Genomic DNA, 23449 nt, shown 5'->3' on the forward strand with positions numbered 1-23449 from the left:
TGGCTCCTAACATCACTTGCTTCCCTCTCATCATATTCCCATTGCTCATCTTGGCTATGAATTGGGGCAAAATGTACAAATATTTGTTAGATAATGGAAATTAATGCCTCAGAATTAAGGCAAAGTCAATTGTCAGATTTTACAGGGGAATAGTTATGTTTTTTAGTCGTTCTTGGGATTTGAGCATTGCTGGCGGGAATCCTCAACTGAGGATTCTCCCCACCATGATTCTCGACTGTGTCCGTTTCCTGAACTTATGCCCTCATCCTTTCCCTCCTTCTCGAACCATGATAGGGTTCCCCTTCCATCCCACCGGTATCCATCTCCAAAGGATCATCCTCCGCCTTTCCTGCCACGTCAAGTGTGATCCAATGCATCTTCCCTCCCCTTTCAGTATTCCGAAAGGACCGTTCCTCTCTGCGATCCCTTTGTCCATTCCTCAGTCACCTCCAACACCCCCTCTCTTTCCTACAGCAGCTTTCTGTGCAAGCTCAGGAGATACAACACCTGCCCTTTTACCTACTCCTCACCATCCAAGGCCCCAAATATTCCTTCCAGGTACGATAGCAATCCACTTGTCCTTCTCTCACTATTGGTATATGGTATTTTCTGCTCACGTTGTGGTCCACACTACATTGGGGTGACTGTTTCGGTTTAGAAATGTATTAACAAATCTGGCTTTCCATTGTCATGTGACAACGCCATGCGGCTGCCTCTGGAGGCAGACATCAGTTCAATAAAGACCTCTCACTGAGAAGCATTGAGAAACTGAATACAGACTTGGTGCACGCTTTGTGGGACACCTCCTCTCAGTCACGCTCAAGCGTAACCTTGATCCCCAGTCGCCTATCATCCTGCTTCTCTGCCTTGCCCCCACCTTGGCCGCTCTGTCCCCAGTCTCTTACACTGTTCTCGTGAAGGTCAGTACAAGCTTGAGGTACAGCACTTGATCTTTAGGCATTTGACAGCCTTCTTCACTCATCATTGAATTCATCATTTCAGTCTGTGATCTTTTTCAACGGCACTTTGCCTTTTTTTTGGGCTCGGGATTTCTTTCCACCGAAGACGCACTTGAGTTGGGGTGCCATTTTGTCTGGCCCCCCCGGTCTTCCCACCCCTCTCACTTCCACCACCACCCATTTTCAAACACCCTCAACCTAGGGGAGACCCCTGGGAACATACCCTCATCCCCCTCTCCACCTGGTAAGGCCCTCTGGGCCCCTGGCAGTGCCACCTGGTACCCTGGTAATAGCAGGGTGTTACTGTCTGAGTGGCACTACCAGGGTGCTAGGCTGGCAGTGCCAAGGTTCCCGGGTGCAAAATGAAGTGCCAGGTTGCCACCCTGCCCTGTCCCGAATACCCGGGGGGGTCTCTGAAGGCTTGGGAGACCTCCCCAGGTTTCATTACAACTGGTCCACGCTTATCGAAACCGGTGCCCTGGCAAGGTGTCCCAGGCACCGCCGTTCGGTCCCGGGTGCCGGGAGAATCCCACTGTCACATATGCAAATCAGCCTAATGGCTGATTTGAATATACTGATGTGGATCACGCCCCGTGAGGGCAAGACCCAGATCGTGGCGTCTCGTGACATCTTGTTAAATCTGGTGAGGTGTTTCCTGCCTTGCCGCTCCGGGCGAGATTAAACTACCTCGTCCCAACACCAAGTCCGGCTCGACAAGGCTGATGAATCGCGTTCACTAACTTTGGCCGTGATTCCCCGATCAGCGTATTCCCCGCCACCGCTGCCAGCAGGACAGAGAATCCGAGGCTCAGTTCAAACTCCATTCACTGCAGCGGAACCAGAGAATCCCGCCGGTATGAACGGACAGACAATCCTGGCCTTTGACATTCTCTATCCGTAGACGCTGCCAGCCCTGCTGGGTTTTCCCAGCACTTTCTGTTTTCCCAGCATCCGCGGTATCTTCATTTTATATTAACGATTTTCATTATCATTGCTTTGGTGTCAACAATAAAATGCATTACAATCTCATTAAATAGATCATTCTTTAAGTGGCAGCGACTATAAATACCTCATTCAAAGGACAACACATTAGACAATACAACACTCTCTGTACCCTGCTCCTAATACCAACACAGGATATGAGCTGTAACCTCTGAGATGGTCTCGAATCCAGAACTACGCCACAGTCAAAAATACCTTTTGGCTACGGGTGCATCTTAAGTGGCATCTAAGCAGTGACATCATAGAAATGGCAGGGCTGTCACATCACCATAGCAACGGAGCAACCCACTGTGGGATCATCAGCTTGGTAACCATGTGAGCGTCACCAGGAACTCGTCGCCAGGCCCAGGCTCCCTTCTTTCCCCCCCCCACCTTTCCCGAGGGGATTGTGTGTTCCTCCGTTGCTGACCTCCGTGTTTCACAGTAGACCCCAATGGGAAAAGCTGGGTGAGTTCAACCTGGCTCACTTTCTGAATGTCGAGGGGAGGTTTGTGAACAAGGATGCCTTCGTGTCTTTCTCTGCAGGTGAGTTGCTGAGCACCCGTTCAAGGGCCTCCTCACAGTCTTGGAGCATCCCTCAGCAGGCGGCAGCAGGCAATGGTAACCTTCCGGCCTCTGAACCCGACAGCTCCGCGTTCAAACCATTCCTGGCGATCGCTAGGTTTCAATGTTGACACCCAGTGGGATGTTCTTGCCAGGTGGAGTGTGGGTGCCTCTTGTCCACTCACTCTTTGTGTTAACAGGGCCCATAATGCACTCTCTTCTATGTCTCTGTGTCTCCCCCACTCCAGCCCCTCCCCCCTGCACCCAACACCACCACCACCTTATAGGACTAACCCTTATTGTTAACAGTGCAGGCTGTTGACATGAGCCTGAGAACTGGCCCACTGTTTCAGACTGTTCTCCAAGAGGACAGAGTGGAGATACAACATTGTCATCTGGAGATAGCTATGTAAGCAGAACTCGTGAGGGTTACCTTACAATAAACTGGGCCGCCACCATTACCCCTCCATACATGTCCTGGTGTAATGTGCACACGTATCAATGCTAACCTCAGAGTGAGATAAATGATTACCAATGTAGCTTATGATTATCCCTCCCCGTGAACTTGCTCACCCCGATATTGGGATTTGTGACCTGTGGATTCCACCATTGGGATGTTGCCCTTGTTGCGCGATAATAATTGCTCTCCTCCAAGGACACATTATATTGCAGAGTAAAGCAGTAAGTGTAGGCACACTAATAGTGCTGGAGGCTGCTGCCAGCCAGGCAAGTGTTCCCTTATTCTGAGACCGATGGGCAGCTCACTGACTCTGGTCATGTCTGGGAGTCAAGCAAACGCAGCTAAATGATGTCCAATCAATCTGGGGGTAACGTCCAGCCTCGCCCTCCCATTACGGAACCCTTCAGAGCTTTCTTTCCATTGACTTGGGCAGGCACTGCTGACGGGCAGCCGATCCGTTTCACCAGCGTACCCACCCAGGTAGTCGAGTCAAACAGCCACTGTGGCACAGTGGGCAGTTCTCTTGCCTCCGAATCAGACGGTTCAACACCCGCTCCCACAGGTTTTGAACACAAGGATCAAAGCTGGCACTCGCAGTGAAGTACTGAGTACTTTGCCATGAGGTACCGCATCTTAGAGGAGGCATTAACAGAGGTGGTCATGTAGTTATATATGGGCGGCATTGTAGCACAGTGGTTAGCACTGTTGCTTCAAAGTGCCAGGGTCACAGGTTCAATTCCCGGCTTGTGACACTGTCTGTGCGGAGTCTGCAAGTTCTCCCCGTGTCTGGGTGGGTTTCCTCCGGGTGCTCCGGTTTCCTCCCACAAGTCCCAAAAGACGTGCTTGTTAGGTGAATTGGACATTCTGAATTCTCCCTCTGTGTACCCGAACAGGCGCCGGAATGTGGCGACTAGGGGCTTTTCACAGTAACTTCATTGCAGTGTTAATGTAAGTCTACTTGTGACAATAATAAAGATGATTGTCACTGGACTGCTAATCTAGAGACCCAGGCAATGCATCTGGGGACACGGGTTCAAATCCTGCCATGGCAGATGGTGAAACTTGAATTCAATTTTAAAATCCAATGACCACCATTGTCGATTGTTGTAAAAACCCATCTGGTTCATTGATATCCTGTAGGTAAGGAAATCTACCGCCCTTACCTGGTCTGGCCTGCGTGTGATTCCAGGGCCACAATGTGACTCTTAAAAAATGCCCAATGCAATGTTTTAGCATCGGCAATAAATACTGGCCCAGCTAGCAAAGCCCATGGATGAATTGAAAAAAACCCAGAAGCCACATCTGTCCTCTTAGGTAAATGTAAAATACCGACTCTGAAGAAACAAAGCAGAGGGGGTTCCTGGCCAATTGTTATCCCTCAACTAACATCACAAAAACAGATGATCTGCTCACATTGCTGTTTGTGGGAGCTTGGCTGCCGAGTTTCCAAACCTGCAGGAGTGTGTCCAAAGTACTTCATTGGCCGTAAAGCATTTTGGGGACATGCTGAGATCATTTAAGGTGCGATGGGTGGCAAATTGGCACAGTGGTTAGCACTGCTGCCTCACAGCTCTAGGGTCCCGGGTCCAATCCCAGCCTCGGGTGACTCACTGTGTGGAGTTTGCACTTTCTCCCTGTGTGTGCGTGGGTTTCCTCCGGGTGCTCCGGTTTCCTCCCACAGTCCAAAGATGTGCAGGTTAGGTGGATTGGCCATGATAAATTGCCCCTTAATGTCCAAAAGGTTAGGTTGGGTTACTGGGTTATGGGGATAGGGTGGAGGCCTTAAGTCGGTGACTCTTTCCAAGATGGGCCGAATGCCTCCCTCTGCTCTGTCAATTCTATGATTCTAATCAGACATATACGTTCTGGTCTATCCCTCCCCCTCACATTGTTTTTATGTTGCAGGATGACCATTGCTGTAAACTAACTTTATTACTAACACGTTTTCAGAGCGTGAACATAGAACTACAAGGCATTTGCAACCTACCCTTACACAGCCCCATGTAGTACAGAGTATATTATATTGTATCTAATACTAGAGTGGGGTGGGCTGCTCTGGGATTGGACAGGAGCAAGGTGACTAATTGTGGTCATCTTGATATTAGATCTGGCAAGGGAAGCTCGGGGGCGGTAGTTGCCCCATCAACATTCCTATTCTAACACAAAAAACGATTGCACTTCCACTAATACTGGAGTCCATTACCACAATCACACTGTTATGGTGACAGCCCCCCCCCCCCCCTCCCCCTCTATATGCTTGAAGAAGCCAAGTGTTTTGAGTAAGACTGCATGAGTTCTCCTTCCCTCTACTGTGCAGGTCGCAGGATTTGTGTTGGAGAGACTTTGGCCAAGGTGGAGCTCTTCCTCCTCTTTACAACTTTGCTCCAGAGGTTTCATCTGCACGCTCCACCTTCTGTCACTAACCTGGACGTCGCACTTGCTGTAGGAGCGAGGCTTGGGTGTGGTGTGAACTGCGCCCTGCTGGATGCCTGGAACCTGCTGCCTGGCAACACCTCAACCATGGATACGGTCTCTGTGGCCTGTCAAGAGCAGGAAAGGGCCCCCGTTTATATGATGCTCAGCGCCTAGAATTAATCCACAGATAGTCTCCTGGGGGAGCATTCCTCTCTACAATTTACCTTTACCTGCGTGTGTTAGAAGACAATGACTTGCCCCGAACTCCACATTTCATACATTGATTCAACTTCCACACTACACCCACTGCTATGGGGGAAAATAAACGAATAGTTCCCTCGTGGTTATTGTAGCAATATTCAACAATAAACAGGAAAAGCAAGGAACCATTAACGGCTGTAAGAAGGATAATGTCACGCCTCGAAGCGAGGAGTATGAATTGGAGGAATATTAACGGCAGACTCCTTTATGACCATTGTTTAAGTGCTTCATACGCCTAGCCCTAACACTAAGAGCCAAATAAAACCTAACTCCTCTTTAGCATGTATTTCTCTATGATATTAAAAAAAGAGCCTATTGCGTATTGCCTGCATCGACACAATCAGATCTTTATTTGATGGCTTGGTTTTTATGCAAATGTGCTGCCCACATTGGAGTTGAGGCTGGCAGTTTATTTCTTTATTTTCTTTGAGCTTTATTGAGCCAGGTGCGTCAATAGAGAACCAATTCCCGTTTACAATAACGGCCTGGCCAGGAGGCTAACATCTGCAGCAACACAAATGACTCAACACTACCAAACGTTTAAACGCGAAAAGCAATCAAATGCAAATTAGCAAAGGAGAGAGCTGACATTTCAGCAAGTACAAGTTTCAGTCAGCACCGCCTGGATCCTTCAGCTAAAGGCAAAGTTAATTTGTCTCAGCTTTCATCCATGTGGTGGATGTACACTTGGTGCTCACCTTTGCCCCCCGGTCCCCCCCAGTGATGTCACAGCCCTCTGCCCAGTGATGTTACACCCCTCCCTCAACGATGCTATGCCCCTCCCCAATGACATCACGCCCCTCCCAACCGCGCCCACCCTCACCTCACAGAACGCAAAGGCGTAAGCCATAAAAATGGACAAATTGATCGTGGATTAATTGCTTTAATGCTTTTTACCTTCCAGTTTTGCCCCCTCTCCTTATTTTCCCCCTTCTGACTTTGCCCCCCTTCCAGCTTTGCCCCTTCCAGCTTTGCCCCTTCCAGCTTTGTCCCCCTTCCAGCTTTGCCCCTTCCAGCTTTTGCCCCTCTTCCAGCTTTGCCCCTTCCAGCTTTGCCCCTTCCAGCTTTGCCCCTTCCAACTTTGCCCCTTCCAGCTTTTGCCCCTCTTCCAACTTTGCCCCTTCCAGCTTTTGCCCCTCTTCCAACTTTGCCCCTTCCAGCTTTGCCCCTTCCAGCTTTGCCCCTTCCAGCTTTTGCCCCTCTTCCAGCTTTGCCCCTTCCAGCTTTGCCCCTTCCAGCTTTTGCCCCTCTTCCAGCTTTGCCCCTTCCAGCTTTGCCCCTTCCAGCTTTGCCCCTTCCAGCTTTTGCCACCTTCCAGCTTTGCCCCTTCCAGCTTTGCCCCTTCCAGCTTTTGCCCCTTCCAGCTTTTGCCCCTCTTCCAGCTTTGCCCCTTCCAGCTTTGCCCTTTCCAGCTTTGCCCCTTCCAGCTTTGCCCCTTCCAGCTTTTGCCCCTTCCAACTTTGCCCCTTCCAGCTTTTGCTCCTCTTCCAACTTTGCCCCTTCCAGCTTTGCCCCTTCCAGCTTTGCCCCTTCCAGCTTTTGCCCCTCTTCCAACTTTGCCCCTTCCAGCTTTGCCCCTTCCAGCTTTTGCCCCTCTTCCAGCTTTGCCCCTTCCAGCTTTGCCCCTTCCAGCTTTGCCCCTTCCAGCTTTTGCCCCCCTTCCAGCTTTGCCCCTTCCAGCTTTGCCCCTTCCAGCTTTTGCCCCTCTTCCAGCTTTGCCCCTTCCAGCTTTGCCCCTTCCAGCTTTGCCCCTTCCAGCTTTTGCCCCCTTCCAGCTTTGCCCCTTCCAGCTTTGTCCCCCTTCCAGCTTTGCCCCTTCCAGCTTTGCCCCTTCCAGCTTTTGCCCCTCTTCCAGCTTTGCCCCTTCCAGCTTTGCCCCTTCCAGCTTTGCCCCTTCCAGCTTTTGCCCCTCTTCCAACTTTGCCCCTTCCAGCTTTGCCCCTTCCAGCTTTGCCCCCCTTCCAGCTTTGCACCTTCCAGCTTTGCCCCTTCCAGCTTTGCCCCTTCCAGCTGTGCCCCTTCCAGCTTTTGCCCCTCTTCCAGCTTTTGCCCCTCTTCCAGCTTTGCCCCTTCCAGCTGTGCCCCTTCCAGCTTTGCCCCTTCCAGCTTTGCCCCCTTCCAGCTTTGCCCCTTCCAGCTTTGCCCCTTCCAGCTTTGACCCCTTCCAGCTTTGACCCCTTCCAGCCTTGACCCCTTCCCGCTTTGCCCCTTCCAGCTTTGCCTCTTCCAGCTTTGCCCCTTCCAGCTTTGCCTCCTTCCAGATTTGCCCCCTTCCAGTTTTGCCCCCTTCCAGCTTTGCCCCCTTCCAGCTTTGTCCCCCTTCCAGCTTTGCCCCTTCCAACTTTGCCCCTTCCAGCCTTGACCCCTTCCAGCTTTGCCCCTTCCAGCTTTGCCCCTTCCAGCTTTGCCCCTTCCAGCTGTGCCCCTTCCAGCTTTGCCCCTTCCAGCTTTTTCTCCTTCTCCAGCTTTGCCCCTTCCAGCTTTGCCCCTTCCAGCTTTGCCCCTTCCAGCTTTGCCCCTTCCAGCTTTGCCCCTTCCAGCTTTTTCTCCCTCTCCAGCTTTGCCCCTTCCAGCTTTGCCCCTTCCAGCTTTTTCTCCCTCTCCAGTTTTGCCCCCTCTTCAGTTTTGCCCCCTTCAAGCTTTGCCCACTCCCAATTTTACGCCCTCTCTCCCAATGATATCCCCTCCCTCAACTTTATCCTCTCTCTCCCAATTTTATCTCTATTCTAGCTGTGATCCCTATCTCACCTCGCTGCTGGCTGCCTGGCTATGGCCTGCCCAGATTTCCTCAGCCCTGGCTGGGAGTCAAGTCGCCCCCCGTTCCCCTCAGTGACCTCACCTCATTGCTGACTCAGGATGCTTGGCTCTGGCCTCACCTGCCCAGCCCTCCTCAGCTCCAGCCTTTGCCTCACTGCTGGCCTTTGCCTCGCTGCTGGCCGCCTGGCTGCGGTCTGCCCTCCTCAGCCCAGGGTCAAGATCAAGAAACTTGTTGCTTTTTTGTAAAAACTCAGGCGATCTGCAACTTAGCTGCTGCCTCTCTCCCTCCTGGTCACCTCAACATCATCAGATCAGTGTTTTCCCACTCTTGGGGGACCCAATCAGAGCCTCATGTCGCTCTGCATTGCCTGCTGATAGGCTCAACAAACACAAGTGAGCCTATCAGCAAATGCAGAGCTATTAGGTACAGATTGGTGCTTAAGAACTGTCCACAGGCACCCGCCAGCATGGGGGCCTCTATTGGTCAGGCCCTGTGCCTAGGCACAGTGTGTTTCATTGTAAGTCCACCTCTGGCTTTAGTTGTACCTTGGCGGTCAAGGGCAGACACAAACCAAAATGAAATACAACCAAAGGCTGTTCTCACTCTTGGAGTGGATAATGTAATCAGAATCACAAGTCACAGTGCTCGAATGAATCCCAATTGGGGCACTTGTTTTTCTTACTCATTTGGGGGGGGACAAGGTCAGAATTTATTGCCCATAATTGCTCTGAAGAACGTGGTGGTGAGCTGCCTTCTTGAAGCTGCTGCAGTCCCTGACGTGTAGGTACACCCACTGTGCTGTTAGGGAGGGAGCTCCAGGATTTGGACCTGGCGACACTGAAGGAACGGCCGATATATTTCCCAGTCAGGATGGGGAGTGACTTGGAGGGGAACCTCCAGCTGTCTGTTGCCTTTTGTTTTCCAGGTGGTAGAGATTTGTGGGGTTCTGTCGTGGCGTGGGGTGAATTGACCAATAATAGCTGCAGGAATAGTCTGGGTCACGGATTGGGGAAGGAGAGGTGGGGATGGGGGTGATATAAAAGTTGGATTCCCACTCTTGATCCCGTAAGATAGTGTTGCAGAAAGAATGTACACAATTAGGTTCGATAAGGAATGGCCTCCAACAGTTGAATATCATTCAGCATGAGTATTAAACAAGTGAGAATGAACCGAAGACAGGTATCAATGCCTTCAAGAGCAGAGAACCATGTAAAAGGAAAATTGTTCTTCGAAGAGCACGATTCAACTCATTACTAACACATTAAATTGCCTACTTAACTAGCCTATTTAATTGAGAGGTCACAATGATGAAAAGCATCTCAATGGCCAAAGAGTCTTCAGCCTCTTTGGATCCCCAGCAAATATTCCATGGATATTGGACAAAGAGCCAAGAGATGATCTATTGTCACACAGGATGATCAGTCACGGTTCTATTCAATGAGCAGGCTTGATATGCTGAATGACCAACTTGTGTTCCAATGTACCTATGGAAATGGGGAAGTTCAAGGCAGATACGTTGTCATCATTCTGACTTCACCCTCCCCTGAAGTTAATGTCGGCATTGTCGGGTGGAGTGTAAGGACGGGACTCTCCGTTCTGGAGACTGCTCCCGCCAGCAAAGAATCCACCCCTAAATCGCACGCTCCGCACAATCCTTTGGGATTTCCACACAAATTAGTTCAGTCACGTTTACAGCCTCCTGAGAATCCTGAAGATGACAGCCCTGTTATTTCAATTTCCTTGAACTGATCACCAGATCCATTACTTACCAGTTTATTTTGTTTCATTTATTTCCTTTCAATGGCGGCACAGTGGTTAGCACTGCTGCCTCACAGCACCAGGGCCCAGAATTCAATTCCGGCCTCTGTCTGTGTGGAGTTTGCACATTCTACCCGTATCTGCGTGGGTTTCCTCCGGATGCTCCAAAGATGTGCAGGTTAGGTGGATTGACCATGATAAATTGCCCCTTTATGTCCTGGGATGGGCAGGTTAGGTTCTGGGTTACGGGGACAAGGCAGAGTGGATTGGGGAGTGTAAATGGGTAGAGTGCTCATTCAAAAGGTCAGTGCAGACTTGATGGGCCGAATGGCCTCCTTCGGCACTGTAGGGATTCTATGATCCTTCGTATTCTCCAAGGCAATTAGTTGAATACAGTATGCAAACCAAATTAGGAGCAGGAGTAGGCCATCGGCTGGTCATGGCTGATCTGATTGTGGCTTTAACTCCACCTTCCTGCCGATCCTCAAAACCCTCGACTCCTTTGTCAATCAGGAATGTTCCTAATTCAGCTTTATGTATTCAGTGACGCAGCCTCTATTGCTCTCGAAGGAAGAGAGTTCCAATGACTAATGACCCTCAGAGTAAAGAAACTCACCTCTCTGTCATCTTCAATGGGATACCCCTAATTTTGAGACAGCACCACCTCGTTCTGCATTCCTGCAGGAGGGGCGACACCCTCTCAGCATCTCCCCTGTCAGAATCATACATGTTCCGATAGGATCACTGATCTTTCTTCGAAACTCAAATGAGTACAGGCCCAATCTGCTCAACCGTTACTCATAAGACCTACCACTTCTTCCATATGCTATGGGCCAGGGTTTAGAGAGCCCCAAAGTGTATCATGGAGTTCACCTGACCCACAGCTTTTAATAGATTGTGGTATGGGGAGCACACGGCCCACTCTACAGGTGTGGCGCAGCAGAAATGGACCAGTGTCTTTTTTAAAACAATGTTTATTCTATGAACTCAAGTTAATCTTTTTAAAACAAACAGTGAATATCTTAGCAACCATTAATTCAAATACACCCCCCAAAGAATACAACACTAAGTAATCTGTCTGCTGTCCTTTTAACATCCAAAAGACTTAACAAACCTTCAAACAGGAGCACATTAGGGTTACATTTAATACTGAGACCTTTTTACAATTCTGAGTTCGCCAAATGATCCATGGATAGTCTTTGGATGGCAGAGATCAACAGCAGTGCAGCTCACAGACACACCCAAGCTTTTCTCAAACTAAAACTAAAAAGCAGAAATAGAGCTCAGCTCCACCCACACTCTGACATCACTCCATTAACATGAGCAGTTCCATTTCTTAAAGGTACATTTCTTAAACACCCATTTCTTAAAGGGTACTCCCACAAGGCACAAAGAATCAGCCCAATGAACCTTTTCTGAAGCTTAGCTGGAGTATTGTGTACAGCTCTGGGTGTCACATCCGAGGAAGGATGTGAACCCAATACAGGGAATGCAGGAGAGGTTGACAAGAATGGTTACAGGGATGAGAAATTTCAGTTATGAGGATAGATTGGAGAGGTTGGGACTGTTCTCCTTGGAGAGAAGAAGGCTAAGAGGAGATTTGATAGAGACGTTCAAAATCATGAGGCGGCTGGACAGAGTAGATAGGGCGAAACAGGAGAGGCACCGTGGGGGTGGTTAGCACTACTGCCTCAAGGCACTGAGGACCCGGATTCGGTCCCGGGCCCAGGTCACTGTCCGTGCGGAGTTTGCACATTCTCCCCGTGTCTGCGTGAGCTTCACCCCCTCAATGCAAAGATGTGCGGGGTAGATGAATTGGCCAAGCTAAATTGCCCCTTAATTGGACAAAAAGGAATTGGGTACACTAAATTTATTTTAAAAAAAGATAGGGAGAAACTGTCCCCGCGTGTAAAACGATCTGTTGGGTCGGGAATGCAGGGGCTGGAAGTTTGGTGGAGGCAGATTCAATCGAGGCCTTCAAGAGGGTTGACTACTTGAATAGAAACAATGTACAGGGAAAAGGCAGGTGAATGGCACTAGGTCACGATGCCCGTTTGGAGAGCTGGAGCAGACGTGATGGGCCGAATGGCCTCCTGCACCTTAACAATTCTGTGATTTTGTGACACTTCAAAAGCAATTAAGTCCCTCTTTAAGTACTGAGGGAAAGTTGCATTGTCACAGGAGGATTCTGTCACAATCGTAGAACAGTACAACAGAGAAAGAGGCCATTCAGCCTATCAGGTCACTCTTCGAAAGCACCAACCAATTTATCCCACTCCCCTCTTTCTCGTTCCCAATGGCCTATATATTTTGCCTTTTCAAGTAATTATCCATTTCTATTTTGAAGGTTATTATTGAGTTTGCTTCCAGCCGCCTTCAAGGCAGCATATTCCAAATCATAACAAATTAATGTCTTTTACCAATCGCTTCAAAACAGCCTCCTCCAGTTATCAGCCTTCCTGCCATTGAAAACTATTTTTCCTTATTTACTCCATCAAAACATTTAGCAAATCTTCTCTTACACTTCTCCTCTCTATGGACAGCTTCTCTCATTTTAAATAAATTTAGAGTACCCAATTTTCTTTTTCCAATTAAGGGGTAATTTAGCGCGGCCAATCCACCCAACCTGCACATCTTTGGGTTGTGGGGGTGAAACCCACGCAGACACGGGGAGAATGTGCAAACTCCACACGGACAGTGACTCAGGGCCGGGATTCGAACCCAGGTCCTCAGTGCCGTAGACAGCAGCGCTAACCACTGCGCCACTGTGCTGCCCACTGCTAAGGAGAGCTTCTCCAGTCAACTCACTTGTGGTTTTCATCATCCCCAAAGACACAAAGAGAAGAATATACTTCGAAGGGTATTGAGGCACTAACTGTTCCGCCAATGGTCTGAAGCAATGGATTTGGGGAGGGTCAGCAATGCCAAGGATTACACTATGAATGGTATGACCTTGGAACTAACTGAAGAACATAGGGGCCTTGGAGTGAAAGAGAAAATGCTGGAAAATCTCAGCAGGTCTGGCAGCATATGTAGGGAGAGAAAAGAGCTAACGTTTCGAGTTCGATGACTCTTTGTCAAAGCTCGGGGCCTTGGAGCGCAGGTCCACAGATCCCTGAATGTGGCAGGACAGGTAGATATGGTGGTTAAAGAATCTATATGGGATACTTGACTTTATTAGCCGAGACACACAATACAAGAGCAGGGAGGTTATGCTGGAACTGTATACAATGCTGGTTGGAGTTCTGGTCACCACATTATAGGAAGGATGTGATTGCACTGGAGAGGGTGCAGAGGAGATTGACCAGGATGCTGCCTGGGCTGGAGGGTCTGAGCTGTGAGGAAAGATTGGATAGGCTGGGGCTGTTTTCCTTGGAGCAGCGTAAGTTGCGAGGGGACCTGGTAGAGGCGTATAAGATTATGCGGGGCATGGATCGGGTAGAGGGGTCATTAACCAGGCGGCATAGATTTAAGGTAGGAGATAGAAGGCTAAGAGGGGAGTTGAGGAGAAACATTTCACCCAGAGGGTGGTGGGTGTCTGGAACTCGCTGCCTGTCAGAAACTCTGGTGACACTTTAATCAATATTTATATATTAACTTGCGCTGGGCCAAGTTGGCTATGGGCCAAGCACTGAAAAATTTGATTAGTGTCGTCAGATCTTTGTTGACCGGCATAAACACGATGGGCCGAATGGTCTGTTCCTGTGCTGTCAAAGTCTATGAAGTATTATTGCAATGAAACTTGGCTAATGGATTTGATTGAACTTTTCAATGTATTAAAGGGAGCAGTTGGGGAGACCATGGTTGGAAAGTCAATGACTCAGGGATGTAAGCCACATTTTTCCGACCTCACTGTGGTGTACGCGGTGAGCCAACCAAGTCCATTGACTTCAGCAGCAGTGGTAAATCTCACCAGTGGACGGGACAGGAAAATCCCGCCGATAATCCAAAAATTAGAGCTTTCAAGAATGAAAGTTTGAAACACTTCTTTACAAAGGATATGGTAGCATTTTTAGAATTCTCTTCCATAAACGGCAATTCATTGTTTATTTCAAATCTGGAATTGGTAAATACTTGTCAACCAAACGATTTAGGGCCCGGTTTAGCTCAAATGGTTGGACAGCTGATTCGTAATGTAGAGCATCCGGTTTCCTCCCACAGTCCAGAGGTGCAGGTTAGGTGGATTGGCCCCGCTAAATTGCCTCTTTGTGTCCAGGGATGTGCAGGTTAGGTGGGGTTACAGGGTTAGGGAAGTGGGATACTCTTTCAGGGGTCGTTGCAGACTCGATGGGCCAAATGGCCTCCTTCTGTAGAGATTCTATGATCCTAAGATATTAGGACCGATGGCAAACAAAGACTTGGTAAAGCCAAATTCTAACAAGTGAGTTGGGGAGCACGGTAGCATAGTAGTTAGCACTGTGGCTTCACAGCGCCAGGGTCCCAGGTTCGATTCCCTGCTTGGTCACTGTCTGTGCGGAGTCTGCACGCTCCCCCGTGTCTGTGTGGGTTTCCTCCGGATGCTCCGGTTTCCTCCCACAGTCCAAAGATGTGCGGGTTAGGTGGATTGGCCATGATAAATTGCCCTTAGTGTCCAAAAAGGTTAAGAGGGGTTATTGGGTTAGGGGGATAGGGTTGAAGTGAGCGCTTAAGTGGGTCGGTGCAGACTTGATGGGCCGAATGGCCTCCTACTGCACTGTATGTTCTATGTTCTATGAGTTGATGGAAGAAAGTGAGGTAGAGAGGTGTAGGGTTAAGTTACGAGGAGAGATTACTTAAATTAGGCTTGTTTTCGCTAGAATTTGAATGCTACGGGGTGATGTGATGAAAGTATTCAAGATATTAACAGGGAAAGACAGGGCGGATAAAGGTAAGCTATTTCTACCGGTTGGAGATTGTAAGACTAGGGGGCATAGTCTAAAAATTAGGGCCAGACCGTTCAGGAGAGATGTTAGGAAGTATTTCTACACACAAAAGGTGGTAGATGTTTGGAACTCTGTTCCGCAAACAGCAGTTGATGCTAGATCAGTGAAATTTACATCTGAGAGAGATAGATTTTTGTTAAGGAAAGATATTAAGGGATATGAGCCAAAGGCAGGTATATGGAGTTAGGTCACAGGTCGGCCATGATCTTATTGAATGGCGGGACAGGCTCGAGGGGCTGACTGGCCTACTCCTGTTCCCATGTTGCTAACAGAGTCCCAAAACTGCCGGCCTAGGCAGCTGAAGGCAAGTCCCTGAATGTTACAATGATGGGAAATGGGTATCCTCAAGAGGCCAAAATTAGAGGGGTGTGGTCTCAGAGGATTGTAGGGCTGGAGGAGGTAAGGAGGGTGCCAGGATTTGCAGCGATTTCAAGAGCAGGAGGAGAATTTGGAGTGCGATCAGAGATGACGAGCAGTGCTGAATAAAGAATGGCCCTGACTTTCTCTGCATTAGACTAATACGTCTCCAAATTTGTTTCTCGTGAATGAGATATGCCTGCTATTATTCTGAGTGACACACACACAGATACGCAATCAATCATAAGTCTCAATAAGCCTTGTTGAAAGCATGTTTTAGACTCAAACCTAATTGACAAGAGAATGGCATGAGCTGAAAATGTCACACTTACCACTGTGCGAATGATAGGAATTAATTGCATTGCAAAGTCCTGAACACAAATCATTCGACAGGCCAGTGTCAAAAATGTTTTTTTCTGACAACTTCTCTAAATCACAACAAAAAATGCTATTAAAGAGCGCGCACCTTAACAGCACGAAGCTCGCTCGAAAGGTTTATATGAATCCAGCTTCTATCAGGTAATCACACCAAGAGAGCTCTCAGAGCAGGAAAATCAGCACGATTCATCACAGGCTGGTGTCAACAGGCTTGGGAAGGCTAATGGGCTGGTGGTTTTACATTAGCCGTGAACAGACTTTGTCAGGAGCAGGTCGTTTTTCACTCCGCCCCTCCCGACCTATCGATTTCCGTGAGCTCACGATGCCATTTGCCGGGTGATCCTGCTTTTCCGAGGATCTGCGTTTTCACATCCCAGCCCCCCGGGAGACATTCGCACATCTAAAAATAGGAACAAACTTTGAAAATTCAGATGACTTACACCTTGGAAGGATTGTAAACTGCGAGGAGGGTGGGGATAGACTTGGTGGAATGGGTGGGCATGTGGTAGAGAGAATTAAATGCCGAGAATTGTGAAATGATGCATCTTGGTAGGGAGACCAAAGAACGGCAATATAAAATAAAGGATGCGCTTGTCATGGCAATCTGTCATATCAGTGTTACAAATTGGGAAAACTGAATTTTAAAGGTTACATTTTTAAAAAATGGAATGCAAGCCAAAATTAGCCCTGAGGTCACATGACTTCTCTTGTGCATTTCACTATTCTCTCTTATTCCATGAGGAGAGGAGGATACATTCTCAGGCATGTAAGATATTTGGAATTCAACGAATCCTCAATAAATGTAAATAGATGCCATTGAATTTGATGTCAGCCACAAAGATATTGGCGTGATTTTATAGCCACGCTGTGCCCGAAAGGCAGCTCGCCGCAGTACAACATGGTCGATAAAAGCCGGGAGATCCTGCTCATGGGATCTACCCTGCGCGTATCGCCTTGTGAGATCTAATGTGATCTTGCGAGACGTTGCAATGTAAATCCTGCCCATTGTGAGGGGGATCACACCTTAGCAAATCTGCATATTAGAGCGGGACGGCTGGCCCCTCTTTAACATGCAGATTACTCAGGAACCCGAGGTGTGGGATCATTTTCCTTTGGCTCGGAGATCTTGGGCAAGCGCCGTTCAGTGCTGGTCTCCACAAATGAGTAAGGAATGGCACTCAAGGGGGTCTCCCAGGGGATGGGAGGCACCTGGCGGCATTCCCTTTAGGAAGTGTGGTATTCTGGCACTGATAATTCTGCTCCTATGTCTCACGGTCGTATGGTGCCACCTGGGCAGCCTGACAGTGCCAGCCTGGTGCTGGAAGGGGCAGTGCCAGGGTGCCAGGTTGGCACTGTCAAGTTGGCATATTTTATTGGGTGGTGATCGGGCCGGAGTGCGCCCTGTGCAGTTGGGAGATGCTGGGGAGGGGGGGGGGGGGGGGGCGGCTGGGGACCCTCCCATAGTGCTTTGGAGCTTGGAGAGGGGGGATCGATGGTGGGGTTCCAGAGATCAGGACTCCATTTTAAAACGGCATCCCGATCTCTCGATACACTGCGGAGTTCTGGCATGGAGCTCCTCAATGCAGAAAATGGGGCTTTGTGTGGCCTTCCACACTAAGTTCCCCGCTAAGGATTCCTATCAAACGCAAGAGCGGTTTTATAGTGTTGTGTTTCTTGGTTTTGTGAGCGCTGGAGGCAGGTTCGCACAGCGAGTGGTTAGGAGTGGTTAGGGTCTGGAATGCACTGTCCGATAGTGTGGTGGAGGCAGGTTCACACAGCGAGTAGTTAGGGTCTGGAATGCACTGTCCGACAGTGTGGTGGAGGCAGGTTCACACAGCGAGTGGTTAGGATCTGGAATGCACTGTCTGACAGTGTGGTGGAGGCAGGTTCACACAGCGAGTGGTTAGGATCTGGAATGCACTGTCTGACAGCGTGGTGGAGGCAGGTTCACACAGCGAGTGGTTAGGATTTGGAATGCACTGTCTGAAGTGTGTTGTGGCAGGTTCACACAGCGAGTGGTTAGGGTCTGGAATACACTGTCTGACAGTGTGGTGGATGCAGGTTCACACAGCGAGTGGTTAGGGTCAGGAATGCACTGACTGAGAGTGTAGTGGAGGCAGGTTCACACAGCGAGTGGTTAGGATCTGGAATGCACTGTCTGACAGTGTGGTGGAGGCAGGTTCCCACAGCGAGTGGTTAGGGTCTGGAATGCACTGTCTGACAGCGTGGTGGAGGCAGGTTCACACAGCGAGTGGTTAGCATCTGGAATGCACTGTCTGACAGCGTGGTGGAGGCAGGTTCACACAGCGAGTGGTTAGGGTCTGGAATGCACTGTCTGACAGTGTGGCGGAGGCAGGTTCACACAGTGAGTGGTTAGGATCTGGAATGCACTGTCTGACAGTGCGGTGGAGGCAAGTTCACCCAGCGAGTGGTTAGGGTCTGGAATGCACTGCCTGACAGCGTGGTGGAGGCAGGTTCACACAGCGAGTGGTTAGGGTCTGGAATGCACTGTCTGACAGCGTGGTGGAGGCAGGTTCACACAGCGAGTGGTTAGCATCTGGAATGCACTGTCTGACAGCGTGGTGGAGGCAGGTTCACACAGCGAGTGGTTAGGGTCTGGAATGCACTGTCTGACAGTGTGGCGGAGGCAGGTTCACACAGCGAGTGGTTAGGATCTGGAATGCACTGTCTGACAGTGTGGTGGAGGCAGGTTCACACAGCGAGTGGTTTGGGTCTGGAATGCACTGTCTGACAGCGTGGTGGAGGCAGGTTCACACAGCGAGTGGTTAGGGTCTGGAATGCACTGTCTGACAGCGAGGTGGAGGCAGGTGCACACAGCGCGTGGCTAGGGTCTGGAATGCACTGTCTGACAGCGTGGTGGAGGCAGGTTCACACAGCGAGTTGTTAGGATCTGGAATACACTGTCTGACAGTGTGGTGAAGGCAGCTTCACACAGCGAGTGGTTAGGATCTGGAATGCACTGTCTGACAGCGTGGTGGAGGCAGGTTCACACAGCGAGTGGTTAGGGTCTGGAATGCATTGTCTGACAGCGTGGCGGAGGCAGGTTCACACAGTGAGTGGTTAGGATCTGGAATGCACTGTCTGACAGTGTGGTGGAGGCAGGTTCACACAGCGAGTGGTTAGGGTCTGGAATGCACTGACAGCGTGGCGGAGCAGGTGCACACAGCGAGTGGTTAGGATCTGGAATGCACTGTCTGACAGCGTGGTGGAGGCAGGTTCACACAACGAGTGGTTAGGATCTGGAATGCACTGTCTGACAGCGTGGTGGAGGCAAGTGCACACAGCAAGTGGTTAGGGTCTGGAATGCACTGTCTGACAGCGTGCTGGAGGCAGGTTCACACAGTGAGTGGTTAGGATCTGGAATGCACTGTCTGACAGTGTGGTGGAGGCAGGTTCACACAGCGAGTGGTTAGGGTCTGGAATGCACTGACAGCGTGGCAGAGCAGGTGCACACAGCGAGTGGTTAGGATCTGGAATGCACTGTCTGACAGTGTGGTGGAGGCAGGTTCACACAGCGAGTGGTTAGGACCTGGAATGCACTGTCTGACAGGGTGCTGGAGGCAGGTTCACACAGCGAGTGGTTAGGGTCTGGAATGCACAGACTGACAATTTCACACTTACCCTGATTATCTATTCTGTTGAAGTCAATGGAGAATAACACTTGATGGGGTATAGTGGTGGCACAGTGGTTAGCATTGCTGCCTCACAGCTCCAGGGACCTGTGTTCAATTCTGGCCATGGGTGACTGTGTGGAGTTTACACATTCTCCCCGCTTCTGCATGGGTTTCCTCTGGTGTCCGGTTTTCTCCCACAGTCCAAGGGTGAATGGGTTAGGTGGATTGGCCATGATAAATTGTCCTTAGTGTTCGGGGATATGAAGGTTATCGATGGTGTTACAGGGTGGAGAGGACGCAGGAGTGAACATGGGTAGAGCGCTCCTTCGAAGGGACGGTGCAGACTCAATGGGACAAATGGCCTCCTTTTGCACTGTAGGGGTTCTACGCCTTCCATGACTTAAAAACATTCCAAGCGATTACATAGAATTCCCACTCAAAGGGTTAGACTAACATTCCCGTATCTCACCTTCTCCCTTTTTACAGACGCTGCCTGACCCTCTGAGTGTTTTGAGTTCTGATTAGTTTTTACTGCCAGTTCATCTTTTTGTACGCAGTATAGTTCTGCATGAGTTGGATAGGAAATAGGCACAAGAAAACGTCCCGTCGAAGGTGCTCTACCATTCAGTATGATTATGGCTGATCCGCTGCCTCATCCCCACTTGCCTGTCCTCTCCCCCAATACTATAAATCCTTTGTGCCCAATTTCAGTCTTGAATATTGTTAGGATTTCGGACCATATCCCAAGTTTTGTTCGGCTACTGGATGAAAACCCCCAAACAATTTTAATTTGGAAAACTGTGAGAAAAGGATCCCTCACCCTGAAATGATGACACTGACTAATAGGTATATTTTATGTTAAAACAAACTTGAATTTAAACACATTAACATCAAATAAATAGTTTTGCAATGATCTATTGCACAGTTCATAAACAGAAGGAAAAACTTGAACTTACTATCTACACCTGGCACTAATTCTAATTAAACATTCCTATACAGTTCAATTGCCACATTTAAATAAAGTTAACAAAATAGCTTACTTGCTATCTGTGCAGACCTTTGGAGAGACCCCTTCAAGAGCAGATTTGTCAGACCTGTCTGATCAATCCAATAGCATTTATCAAAAACTGCTGTTCAACTTAAAATCCAATAACAAACTGCAAAACTAAAAACAAACCTGAATCCTCCCATTCATTTCATCATCAGTAACCCCCGAGGTTCCATAACCTTCTTAGCTAGGACGAAACACCACTCCATCATAAATTATCTACGCTCAGGTAAATGGCTTTTGGACTATGTTTATGGTTTTGTGTATATTGTTTATTTTGGTCTTGTCACTATACCAAAAATACCTCAATAAAATGTTTATTAAATATATATATATATCTACACTCCCAGGAATCTCCAGCAATCAACACACTATTCCATTAGCCCTTTATCTGTAACCAAGTGGTTGAAATCTATAATTAACTCACCTTAATTGCAGCTTTAGTTGACACACTATCTGTATGTATTTCAAACCAGAGTTTTTAATATTACTGCCACAAATATGAAATATGCTATATAACAATTTCTACACTCATCACAATATATTTAGCCACTATAGTTCTCTAGGATAGTGAATTCCGGAGGTTCAAAAACATTTGAATGAAAGTTATTCAGTCCTAAATGGCCGATCTCTAATCCTGAGATGAAATCCACCCGTTCCAAACTCTCCAGCCAGGGGAAACAGCTTCTTAACATCTATCCTATCGAGCTCTCTAAGAATTTAATATGTTTTAATTAGATAATTTGCCATTCTAACCATAAATCTCTCCTGATAGGAGAGTTCGATTATATTTGATGGATGCTATCGACTGACAATCTTGGTACAGGTGCCTATGAAGGTGCGTTAAATAGGCTGACGGCATTGTACAACACGAACCTACAATAGCGGTGACCATAAAACCTATGGTGATATGCATAACTGTAAATACACAAGGGGTTAATGTAAATACACTACGACGAAGTAAACACTAGAGGGAGCACCAGAGACGTCATGACATGCAGACATACAGCTAATGAATACATAGAATAGGACACGACCAATGGGCAGTCAAGACACCCAGAGGTGACACTACCATAAGGGGGCGTTACACAGCCCATATATAAGGACAGGGCACACATGCTCTGTCTCTTTCCACAGGCGACACTTAGAGAGTAGGGCAGGGGCAGATCAGAAGCATCACACCCACCACGTGGCTTAGAGCAGACTGGTTAGTTAGACTGAGTTACTATAGCAGGATTAGCAGGAGAGTCGAACTCATCGAGAACTGTGCTAATGGTTCAATAAATCACACTGAACTTACTTCAAAGTCTGGATTCTATAATTCTGACAAGACTGCTGCCTTAGCCATGACGCTGTGTTAATCGTATGCGGGTCTGCTGGTCCAAGTCTGCAAGCGCTGCAGAGGTCAGAGGGTCAGGGCACCACCATCAGGATCCCAATAACTGTAGCCTCTCAGGACATGTCAACTGGTCCGATTGGAGTTTCGATGCGATTGGAGCTCTCGCAGGCATTTCAGTCAAAGCTCCCTACAGATTGGTGTGCCATCCATGGCTAAACCAACATCCATCTGGACCCAGGCAGTCAGGGAGGATCTCACCAAGCTCAGCTCAGGTCTCCATGCTACCACGCAAGACAGGCAAGGCTAGATTGATCCCGTGCAGGTACCTCCGCGCTCCCATTCTGAGTGGGAATTGCTGCCCCGGCTAACTTCAATGGAAATGGAACTCGGCAGAGATGTAATATGTTGCTGACCTTCTTTCACCTGAGTCACAACAATGGCCCCGGTCAAGATCTAACCGCAAAGCCTGCTGGTCAACAAAAGATCGATGAGGATGTGGAGCTCACTAGCAGAAGGAACGGGTACAGTGAATGATACAGATGCATTTTTATAGTATAGATGCATTTAAAGGGAAGCTAGATAAGAATATGAGGGAGAAATGGTGTTCATGTCTATGTGGGAATTTCTTGATTAATAAGGGGATCAGGGGTTATGGGGAGAAGGAAGGAGAATGAGGATGCGGAAATTATCAGCCATGATCGAATGGCGGGGCAGACTTGATCGGCTAAATGACCTAATTCTGCTCCTATATCTTATGAACTTATGAGAAAAGAATAGAGGGGTACGATGATAGATTTTGATGAGGAAAGATTGAAGGAGCCTCGAATGGAACCTAAACATTGGCCTGGATTGGTCAGCCTGGATGTTTCTGTACTCTGAACCCCATCACTGTAAAACACTGAGGAACGAGGAACACCACAAAGCCTCTTTTTGCCTTGTCCCATTTGTGTCAGCATTTTGAGAAGAATTCATTCATCTTCTACTCATTAACCACACGTCCCAGATAAAGCATTTCACTCTATTTGCTCGGTGATAAGCTGTGACACAATGCAAACATGCAGTGATCAACAGCACCAATGTTACTGGTGCGCTGGAATTAAAATCATTACGATTGTTTCATGAGACCGGCAGGAGCAGAATGAGGTACCATAAATTTATGCCCCCTGGTCATTGATCCCTCCACAAAGGGGAAAAGTTTCTTTCTGCCTGCTCTATCTGTGCCCCTCATAATTTCAAACATCACAATCATGTCCCCCCTCAGTCTCCTCTGCTCCAAGGTAAACAGCCCCAGGCTATCCAATCTCTCTTCATAACCAAACCTCCCAGCCCAGGCAACATCCTGGTAAATCCCCTCTGCACCCTGTCCAGCGCTATCACATCCCTCCTATAATGTGGATTCCAGCCATGCACACAATACTCCAGCTGTGGCCTAACCAACGTTTTGTAGAGTTCCAGCATAATTTCCCTGTCCTTAAACTCTCTGCCTCGGCTAATAAAGGCAAGTATACCATTTACCTTCTCAACTACTTTATCCACCTGCCAGTCTACCTTAAGGGACTGGTGTCCATACACACCAAGGTCCCCCTGATCCTGGGTGTTTTCCAGGGTCCTGCC

The 23449-nt window shown here is 48.6% G+C and overlaps 2 long non-coding RNA genes across 2 annotated transcripts in view; one reads left to right on the plus strand and one right to left on the minus strand.

Moving 5' to 3' along the window:
• LOC140390494 (uncharacterized) overlaps positions 1–2116 on the minus strand; it is a 50033-nt gene extending 47917 nt beyond the window's left edge. The window contains exon 1 of the long non-coding RNA XR_011934654.1: positions 2029–2116. This is a non-coding gene — a long non-coding RNA (uncharacterized lncRNA). The remainder of the gene's footprint in view (positions 1–2028) is intronic.
• Positions 2117–2291: 175 nt separating this feature from the next.
• LOC140390495 (uncharacterized) lies at positions 2292–5971 on the plus strand. The gene is made up of 2 exons (XR_011934655.1): positions 2292–2486; positions 5282–5971. It is a non-coding gene; the product is annotated as an uncharacterized lncRNA (long non-coding RNA).
• Positions 5972–23449: the final 17478 nt, after the last annotated feature.

Source organism: Scyliorhinus torazame, chromosome 14, assembly GCF_047496885.1.
Source record: "Scyliorhinus torazame isolate Kashiwa2021f chromosome 14, sScyTor2.1, whole genome shotgun sequence".
Classification (NCBI taxonomy): domain Eukaryota; kingdom Metazoa; phylum Chordata; class Chondrichthyes; order Carcharhiniformes; family Scyliorhinidae; genus Scyliorhinus; species Scyliorhinus torazame.